The sequence below is a fragment of the Canis lupus genome, chromosome 28, assembly GCF_003254725.2.
Source record: "Canis lupus dingo isolate Sandy chromosome 28, ASM325472v2, whole genome shotgun sequence".
NCBI classification, from domain to species: Eukaryota; Metazoa; Chordata; class Mammalia; order Carnivora; family Canidae; genus Canis; species Canis lupus.
In genome coordinates, this window is record NC_064270.1 from 259,407 (window position 1) to 269,371 (window position 9,965).

Consider the following 9,965-nt stretch of genomic DNA (forward strand, 5'->3'; position numbering starts at 1 on the left):
CTGGAATCCAGCACTAGGCCCTCTGGGCTCCACAGGTATTTTGAGCAGCCTGTTTGTCCTGCAAGAGAATCTTGTTGTTCCCTATGAATTCTCCTGCAGGGTGTCTCCAAGTGCAACTCCACTGCCTGGGTGATGTTGTCTCTGGCCAGCTATCTACAGTGCCCTTCCTCTGTTCCTACCTGCTCCAGAGTACCAATGAGTTTATGTAGTCTGTGCTGTGAGTAAAGATGCCAGAAAAATGGGTAAATGGAGGTCAAATGCCGACTTGGTTTTGTGCCCCAATAAAGGACTTCTCAAAGGGATAAAAAGGCCACTTTTGTATAATTTATCCACAGCAGGATGGCTTTTTATAATTCTCACTAATAGATCTTCTGTGTGAGCTGAGGTTCTGACTCTCTGGTTGGGCCCATGTGATGCCTACTTATTTTACAAAGGCTTTGGGCTGTGCCCCTCCTATATGGCCATGTGGCTATAAGAAAGGCTTCTGCATCCTTACCCTTCCAAGAGTATGACAATTTATTCCTGAGAAGTCTTTTTTCTCTTTGCTCTCCCACCAGGCTTGTTGTTTCTGCTATCACTTCTCACCTTTAGATTCCTCAGGCATGGATTAGATACCAACCCCTTTGTATGGTACATGCTGGATAGCTAGTTTGTGTGAGCACACCCTGAATGTCCCTGTTAATCACTATCTTGAGAATGTAGAGATCCCATCCTCCTTCAATATTCCCATCAAGCAGAATATGGAGAAGAACATGTTTTTCACCCTTCAAGATCAGGGGCTCTGGGGGTAGCCAACCTGGAGCATGTCCCTTATAATGAAGAATGTTCAGACAGGAGCCTTTCATCTCCTTGGAATGCTGGCCACACAAGTAGGGAGAGGCCACAGATAGTTACTAGACTAGTTGCTACATTTTAAAGGCTTACTACTTGTAGATCCCAGCAGCAGTTGCTTTGCCCAGTCAACCACCTCTGGACTCCCTGTACATACGTTGTCCCAGTAACCCTATGTCTCAAGCTCTGAATCTGGATCTTTTCTTTGTCCTCACCAGACCATTACCCACACTTGGCTTAGAGTCTGCTAGGATACAGCTACACACCCGTGTCCCCATCAACAACAACAACTGCAGGAAAGCCTATTAAGCCTTATAATTTATTCTCTTATGCCAGGTGAAGCTCCGTCCTCCCTCCCAGGTATGGAAGTGGAAATGCCATAGCATTCCAACACCTGTTTTCAGAGGAATTTTCCATTCTTGTCCTCTTGCCTCTTGCCTTATAGGCTATGGGTGGGTGAAGCCAGTGCTGCTGGCTTGCCAGTCAGGGTGACTCTTGAGTAATTAATTGAATGAAGAAGGGAGCATGTGCTACATAAGGATGTCCTTCCTTCTGCTACTCCCATTATATTAGAGCTTCATAGTGTGGTTATCTTTACAGTCTGTTCTACAGAATCTCTTGTAGATAAAACCATGTCATAGCATTGCCGTGAGCCCTCAGTAATGGTACCTCTTGTAATGTACTTCATGATGATCCCATCTTAATGAAACTATCCCTCTAAGGTTCCCCCTATCCACAGATATCTCAAATTCAGAATGAATAAAACCAAACTTATCACTAAATATGATATTCCTTGATCATCCCCCATCTCAGTTGATGAGACCACCATTCCTTCTGCTCCAGAATCAGCAGTGGTGTCCAAAATGATCTGATTACCTTTTGTCTTTCCCATACCAATCCTTCCTCCACCCCACAAACCAGACTAGTTTTTCTGATTAGAGTCCTGATTATAATAAACTGCTGAAAACCCAACCTTAGTTTCATAATCTGTCCACACCCGATCTCCTGGCTCCTCTCCTACCTCTTAGTACCCTTGTTCACTCTGCTGTGTGCTGCATCCCCATGCCTTTCAAGGCCTATACCTCTCCTCTTAGAGGAACATTGTGCTACCCCATCCCAGACCCTCCCTTCAGGCAGGACTGATACTCCCTTTTGGGAAAAATCCCTTTTCTCTATACATCTTTTACTATGCTTTTTTACAACATTTTTTACTATGCTCAGTCTAGCATTATTCCCAGTGGTTATAGTGATGTGTTTGTATTTTATCTCCTTCACAAGACACAAGCTTCCACGGAGTAATCACCATCCAGTCACCTCTATCACCTCAGCCTTGCCCAGAGCATGCTATATATAGTAGGTACTCAGTGAATGTGTGTCAAGCTGAAGATGGGGCAGAAGAGTTGTTAGAGTTGTTCCAATATTCTTCCCATTCATTTTTCTCTAGGATTGCTTGACTCTGAAGCTGAGTTCCTTATTCTGCAGCAGAGATTTGTGTTGCTGAAGGATGGAACTGTCATTTATGGGGGAAAAAATACACTGCAAGTACCATGATGATAGCACTACATAGAGGTGCTGTTGGAGGGTTGTGAGCACTTCCCAACACAGCTAGCAACAGAGGCTGAGAGCTCTCACTCTTGGTTAATGGATCTGTACCTTTCTGTGGAACCTGCCCTGCCAGTATGGGAGCAGCCCTGACATGGTTAAAACCTAATTGGGAAGACCATTTTTTTAATTAAACTTTTTTACTTTGAGATAATTATAGATTCACATGTAGTTATAAAATATAATATAGATGATCCCCTGTGCCCTTTACTCAGTTTGCCCTAAGGATAACATGTTATGAAACTAGTATAATATCACAACCAGGATATTGACATTCATCCATCTCTCTTATTTAGATTTCTTTTGTCTTACTTGTACTGTTTGTGTTAAGTTCTATACAATTTTATCATGTGGGTAGGTTCATGTATCCAACACCACAGTCAAGATAGAGAACAGTTCCATTACTATCAGGGTCCCTCCTGGTGCCGTTTTATGATCACCCTCATATTCCTGCCCCCTCTTTAACCTAAGGTAACCACGGATCTGTTCTCCATTTCTAGAACTTTGTCACCTCAAGACTGTTGTATAAATGGAATCATACTGCATGCTGTTTTGTGACTGGCTTCTTCTTGGCATAATTCTCCAGAGATCCATACAAATGTGCATAGTTCATCCTTTTGGGTATAGATGTATCATGATTTGTTTAATCCTTCACATGGTTGAACAATCCAGATGGATTATTTCCAGTTTGGAGCTATTACAAAGAAAGCTGCTATGAACATTTGTGTACAGGTTTTTGCGTGAGTATGTTTCCTTTCTCTGAGATAAGTGCCTAAAATGCAACTGCTGAGTCTTATGGTAATTGCATTTTTACTTATTTACAGAAACTACCACACTGTTTTCCATAGTGACTACAGCATTTTACGGTCCCACTGGCAATGTGTGAGTTACTCAGTCTATCCGCATCTTTGCCAGCATTTGGTATTGTCATTTTTTCTTATTTATCATTCTGATATGTATAGAAGTATCTTTTTGTGGTTTGATTTTTGCATTTCCCCAATAGCTAATCAGATTGAACACCTTTATATGTGCTTACTTGTCATCTGGATATAATCCTTGGGGAAATATCTGTTCATGTCTTTTCCCTATTTCCTAATTGTATTTTTGGCTTTTTACTGCTGAGTTTTGAGAGTTCTTTATATATTCTACATACTAGTCTTTGTTGGATGTATGATTTTTAAACATTTCCCCCCACTTTACAGTTTGTCTTTTTATCCTCTTAACAGAATCTTACACTGGGCAAAAGACCAATTTATCCATTTTCCTTTTATGTGTCATGCTTTTGATGTAAAGTCTGAAAACGCTTTGCCTAGTCCTGGTTCCCAGTGCTTTCCTGGGTTGTTGGGGTTTTTTCCCCTAAAAGTCCCAAAATTTTACATTTTCATTTAAATCTGTGATCCATTTTGAGTTCATTTTTGTATGAGGTATTTAGGTCAGTTCTCTCTCTCTCTCTCTCTCTCTCTGTCTCTGTCTCTCTCTCTTTCTTGATCTATAGATGGCCAATTGTTTCAGTACCATTTATTGAATGGCTATCATTTCTCTATTAAATGTCTTCTGCCCCTTTGTCAAAAATCAGTTGGAAATATTTGTGTGGGTTTATTCCTGAGTTCTTTATTCCATTGATCTGTGTCTACTGGTCTGCCATACCACACTGTCTCAATTCTGGTAGCTATATAATAAGCTTTAATGTTTGACACAGCTATTCCTTCCATTTTATTTTGCTTTTTTCAAGATTATTTTAGTTATTCTAGGGCCTGAGCCTTTCCAGTATATATTTTTTATCTATATAATATGAATCATACTTAAAATATAAAATAAAATTTATGAAGTTTAGAATAAGCATGTTATATCTACAACATACCTTGGTGGGAATTTGATAGGAATTACATTATACCTCTAAATGAAATTTTGTTGGGGAGAATTCACATCTTTTACCATATTGAGTTGGGAAGTCCACTCTAGCTCTACTAGAACTTAGGGGTAAACATGTATATGTTAGAGCTTATGTTCGACCTTATACAAATGGTGTGCTGGCACAAAATAGAAGCTTAACAAATATTTAGTGAAGAGTTTGCATCAGTGATTCCCAAATCTGGCCATACATACAATTCTCTGCTGAGCTTGATAAAAGAACAGATTCTGGGTTTTACCCCGCCTTGCTGATTCAGAGTCTGTCTCCATGGTGGATGAGAACAGTAAAGCTATATTTTTTAAACACCCTCTACAGGTGATTCCTTTTTTTTTAATAAATTTATTTTTTAATGATGTTCAATTTGCCAACATACAGAATAACACCCAGTGCTCACCCCCGTCAAGTGCCCCACCTCAGTGCCCGTTACCCATCCACCCCCACCCCCCGCCCTTCTCCCCTTCCACCACCCCTAGTTCGTTTCCCAGAGTTAGGAGTCTTCGTGTTCTGTCTCCCTTTCTGGTATTTCCTACCCATTTCTTCTCCCTTCCCTTCTATTCCCTTTCACTATTATTTATATTCCCCAAATGAATGAGACCATATAATGTTTGTCCTTCTCCGATTGACTTATTTCATTCAGCATAATACCCTCCACTTCCATCCACGTTGAAACAAATGGTGGGTATTTGTCATTTCTAATGGCTGAGTAATATTCCATTGTATACATAGACCACATCTTCTTTATCCCTTCATCTTTCGATGGACACCGAGGCTCCTTCCACAGTTTGGCTATTGTGGACATTGCTGCTAGAAACATCGGGGTGCAGGTGTCCCTCTAAAATTTAATTTATGAACTCTTCTTTATGTACTTTTATTTTTTATTTCTTATTCTCTTTATGAGAGAAGTCTTATAGGTCATTTAGCATGTTTTGCTATTAATGAAAAAGAAATTTCCAGGCATTTGAAGAGGCTTGTTTCAAAGGCACTCAGGGCTAGAGCCCGCTATGTGCACTATTACACAGTTTCATAGGCCTCAAGTTTAGGGAATTAATCAAGTGTGCAATTAAGTGAGTGAATAAGAGTATTTACAGTTTTGAAACTTCTTGCACTCTGCTGAACCCTGGTTGCTTATTTCCTCTTTGGAAAAGAAATGGAGGCCTACAGGTTCAAAAAGAATCTGGTCCTCTTGCCTGTAGGATCTTCTCCATTCCCCCAGGCCTGTTTACTCATTTGGAGCCATATCTCAGGAAGAACACATTAATTTGTCTTAGGTGGCCTTGATTGTAGCTGCTACTTGCTTTGTTTCAGAGCAAACATCAGAAAGGGCAGTGCAGTCCCTAAGGGATTCAGCCCATTTCTGCAAACTGCTTCCAAGTCTGGCTTCTGCAGTGTACATCCTCACACCTGGCTGTACCTAGGTGCAGCCACTCTGGAAAACTGTGTGGAAGTTCCCCAAAGAGTTAAAAATAGACCTGCCCTACGACCCAGCAATTACACTGCTGGGGATTTACCCCAAAGATACAGATGCAGTGAAACGCCGGGATACCTGCAAATTGAACACCAATAAAAAATAAATTTATTATTAAAAAAATAAAAATAATAAATAATAAAAAATAAAAATTTTGTCTTTATTTCTTCTTTTGTCTCTTTTATTTTCTGTTTCAGTTTCTTGTTTTCAACTTAAAATTTATTGTACAAGTAATAAATATAGAAAAGTAAAGGGATTGGGGCACCTGGGTGGCTCAGTGGTTGAGCATCTGCCTTTGGCTGATCCCAGGCCCAGGGATTAATTTTGGCATTTTTCTGTACAGAAGTGTTAACATTTTCTCATATCGTCAACTTTGTAGTTCCTCTTTTTTATGCTTTATTATTGCTGTAAGCCAGAAGAACTGTATTATTCCTCTGTAGATCTGATAAAACCAGAGTCTGTTTTCTACATCTTTTCTCAAACAGAAACAAACAGTTTTTTCTAATCAACTCATCAGTAGTTTTAACAAATGAAGTAGACTTTGAATTTAAATCCACTTTTCCTGCTACCCCAGTTTGGTCTATGAAGGTGGCTTCCTTCCCCCATGTTGAAATGCTGACTGCCATGTATCCCCTGTTACATCATGTCAAGTGCGTTCCTTGCCTCACACAGTGGTCCACCAGCTCTATTTATTTCCTTTTTGGTGTATTTGTTAACCCCATCTAGTTTTAGTTTCTTGTTATGGTGAAGGGTATATACATATCATAACCTCTGGTAATGCTGGATCTACCACTTCTCTCTTTCTTTTTCATTAGATGTTCCCATCTTACTTTTCCTTCATATCATCTTTAGGATCAGGTTGCTGAGTTCAAAAGGAAAGTGCTTTTATTTTTTAAAAGATTTTATTTATTTATGATAGAAAGAGAGAGAGAGAGAGAGAGAGAGGCAGAGACACAGGCAAAGGGAAAAGCAGGCTCCAGGCAGGAGCCCGACTTGGGACTTGATCCCAGGACTCCAGGATCGCGCCCTGGGCTGAAGGCAGGCACCAAACCGCTGAGCCACCCAGGGATCCCCAGGAAAGTGCTTTTAAAAGAACGTCTAACCATCTGGAGTTGCATAGGAAGAACAAGATGTCAACACATGGTACTCCTGGGGCCTTGAGCCAAGGCTCTCGGGAGATTCCCTCAACGGAACTAACAGAACTTTGAAAACTGTGAGGACTCCTTCAACCAATGGAGAACTAAAAAGTGCAAACTGGAACATTGCATCTGTCCCAGGAACTGTGTATTGGTGTGGCCGCCGTGAGACCTCACCCTGGGCTGGCTTCTCTTCATGTAGGTGGTTGGTTCTCAGATCCTTTCACAAGGGGGAAGCCCACCATAAGCACACATATGAACACACACATGCATGCACACACATGCACACACACACACACACACAGCTTTATTCAACATAAACCCCAGAATGGAAGAGAGGTCACAACTGCTATTCAAAATGAGTCTCAGGGGCAGCCCTGGTGGCTCAGCGGTTTAGTGCCGCCTGCAGCCCAGGATGTGATCCTGGAGACCCTGGATGGAGTCCCACGTCGGGCTTCCAGAATGGAGCCTGCTTCTCTCTCTGCCTGTGTCTCTGCCTCTCTCTCTCTCCTCTCTGTGTATTCTCATGAATAAATAAATAAAATCTTTAAAAAAAAATGAGTCTCAGAAGTGACAGGTGTGATCTTTTTGAAGTTAATTCTTAACTGGGCCAGACCCTCCATTCCATGTTGCCTTCTCAGGGACCCACAGGCTTCTTTCCTGGCTGTAGAGCTCAGACGTACATTCTCTGGACCAAGAACATCTAAGGGCTCTTCCATGTGATCATTGTCAAAAGGATGTCCATGCAGAAACCTTGGAGGTTTTCAGACTTTCTCTGTGCACCTAAAACTACAAGCAGCTTTCACTGGCTTGCCTCGCCCTGAGGCTGGCTGCCTTCACTAAAGAGAGCAGTTCAATTGCCTTCTCAATCCCACCAGACAGCAGGGATTGTTTTAGCCTCCTAAGAGAGAAATATTTCGTGAGAGAAATAGTCGGACTCATGACACGTGATGTAAAGGCATGTGTGACACACAAGTCCACATGGAAAACACATTCTAGGGAAAAATGCAAAAATGCACCAAAAGTTGAAACAGACTGATGCAGTGTGAATCTGACCCTCCTAACTGTATGATCTTGGACAAATTAAATAAACCTTTTAAGTCCCATTTTTAAAAGAAGAATAAGAATACCATTCAAAGTTGATATGAGGACCAAATGAAATTATTTGTGGAAACTGCCTATGTACCAATATTATCTCATTGTCTAAAAGGACCAAGAAAATAATTTATTATATAGTTTTAAAGGATGTATGATTCCATCCATAAATAAAGTCCTCCTTATACTCTTCAAGTTCTCCTCACTTCCAGAATGAAATAGATAATCAATAACTATCCTTAATCTTTTGAGGATTGTGGGTCACTTAGAGAACTTAAGGGATACTAGGAGTTGCTTTTTCAAAAAAAAGGGAGGGGGTTTCTTTTTCCAAAAGAAGCAAGGAAGTCAGTATTCTAACTCTAGAGGTGCTTGGGTGCCTTGAAGCCTATCTATGGGCTGTTCCACAGAGCCCAGGCTATGAACTCACACCTTGAGCACTAACTTGCAGGCCTGCCTTCTCAGCACAGTAGAGTAAGTGACTATGGCAGGCCTAGGCCTAATTACATTCCAAGCCATTGTCCATAGCTGAGAGCTCTTCAGTACATCCAGATTCAGATACCCTTGCCATGAACTAGTATTTCTCCCCACCTCTCCTCACCCCTCACATTAGAGCACAAGTCTGAAAAAGTTACCTGGCTCCTTTGTCTACATGGGAAAAACCAAACAGGACTGAATGCATTCATAAAGGCTGCATCATCTCATTGATATAATGCCCTCCTTTATGACTTAGGACTAAAGTGAATTAAGACTTTGTGAGTCCTTACTACTCACCAAGCAGTGTGCTAAACCCTTAACATGCATTGTCATCTCTTATAATGACAGTATGAGGTGGCTTTCACTATCCCCATTTGGTAGTCAGCTGAATCTTGGATGGTTTCAAAGTCACTGGGTGATCTGCAGCAAATGGCAGAGGAAGGCTTGGATCCCCAGGGGGACTGCAGATCTCCTGGGACATTTCATAAGTACTGAAATTTGGGGGCTCTTGGCTGCTTGGGTCCTCAAAGCATTGCTCACCCCATCTTCTTTTAGCTCCCAGCCCTGAGAACCCCACTCTAGAAGGACTGCCCTCCACATATAAGGCACCCTCTGCTGGCTCCACACTCCTGTGAATCCATTGTTCATCATCCCCAAAGCTGTCAGTGTCCAACTTCCATATGGATGGCAGGCATGGTCTTCAAAGCCTCCAGGTCCTCCCCTCTGTTAATGTGTTGCTTCCTATTTCAGATCAGAACCAGTCCTTCTGTCACATCTGAATTTCCAATATCCACCCACGTCATCAGCTTGCCTGCCATGGGCATCTAAGAATCTAGGTCAATCATTGCAGGAAAAATGTAGCTAGGGCACAATTGTATGAAAGTGAACAAGACTGCTTCGATCACACCCAAATCTTCATGAGCCAATGCCTTGGTAAGTTTCTTTGTGCCTTGAAAATATGTTTATATGGAAGTTTCTTGAGCATTCAGCATTTTAAACTGACTGGAAAAAAAATAAATAAACTGACTGGAACAACATATGCTATAGATACTTTAACAGGATTTTGGGTGGTTTGCCAAGCTGTCAAGAGTTTAACCCACTCTGCTCCCAGTCTGACAGTTTATTTTTTTTTAAGATTTTATTTACTCATTCATGAGAGACACATGGAGGCAGAGACACAGGCAGAGGGAGAAGCAGGTTCCCCGGGGGGAGCCCGATGTGGGACTGGATCCCAGGATCCCAGGATCATGCCCTGAGCCGAAGGCAGATGCTCAACCACTGAGCCACCCAGGTGTCCCCTAGTCTGACAGTTTCTATGATACTTATTCTTCGCTTGTCTTCAGTACCATCTGACTCCAGCTCTCTGACCCAGAGTCAACTTATGGTGGCGTCTTCTGTTGACAGATTGACTTTCTTGATCAAGAAAAAGCTCACTGTGTTGAGGCATAGC